Source organism: Heterodontus francisci, unplaced genomic scaffold (assembly GCF_036365525.1).
Source record: "Heterodontus francisci isolate sHetFra1 unplaced genomic scaffold, sHetFra1.hap1 HAP1_SCAFFOLD_1010, whole genome shotgun sequence".
Lineage (NCBI taxonomy): Eukaryota > Metazoa > Chordata > Chondrichthyes > Heterodontiformes > Heterodontidae > Heterodontus > Heterodontus francisci.
Genome location: NW_027140738.1, coordinates 55,001 through 55,980, shown reverse-complemented (window position 1 = coordinate 55,980; position 980 = coordinate 55,001).

Sequence of the window (980 nt, the reverse complement as noted above, 5' to 3'; positions counted from 1 at the left end):
CCAGTCACTGTCCCCCCCGATTCCCCAGGCACTGTCCCCCGATTCCCCAGTCACTGTCCCCCCCGATTCCCCAGTCACTGTCCCCCCCGATTCCCCAGTCACTGTCCCCCCCGATTCCCCAGTCACTGTCCCCCCCGATTCCCCAGTCACTGTCCCCCCCGATTCCCCAGTCACTGTCCCCCGATTCCCCAGTCACTGTCCCCCCCGATTCCCCAGTCACTGTCCCCCCCGATTCCCCTGTCACTGCCCCCCGATACCCCAGTCACTGTCCCCCGATTCCCCAGTCACTGTACCCCCGATTCCCCAGTCACTGTCCCCCCCGATTCCCCTGTCACTGCCCCCCGATTCCCCAGTCACTGTCCCCCCCGATTCCCCTGTCACTGCCCCCCGATTCCCCAGTCACTGTCCCCCGATTCCCCAGTCACTGTCCCCCGATTCCCCAGTCACTGTCCCCCCCGATTCCCCAGTCACTGTCCCCCCCGATTCCCCAGTCACTGTCCCCCCCGATTCCCCAGTCACTGTCCCCTGATTCCCCAGTCACTGTCCCCCGATTCCCCAGTCACTGTCCCCCGATTCCCCAGTCACTGTCCCCCCCGATTCCCCAGTCACTGTCCCCCCTGATTCCCCAGTCACTGTCCCCCCCGATTCCCCAGTCACTGTCCCCCCCGATTCCCCAGTCACTGTCCCCCGATTCCCCTGTCACTGTCCCCCGATTCCCCAGTCACTGTCCCCCCCGATTCCCCAGTCACTGTCCCCCCCGATTCCCCAGTCACTGTCCCCCCCGATTCCCCAGTCACTGTCCCCCGATTCCCCAGTCACTGTCCCCCCCGATTCCCCAGTCACTGTCCCCCCCCGATTCCCCTGTCACTGCCCCCCGATACCCCAGTCACTGTCCCCCGATTCCCCAGTCACTGTACCCCCGATTCCCCAGTCACTGTCCCCCCCGATTCCCCTGTCACTGCCCCCCGATTCCCCAGTCA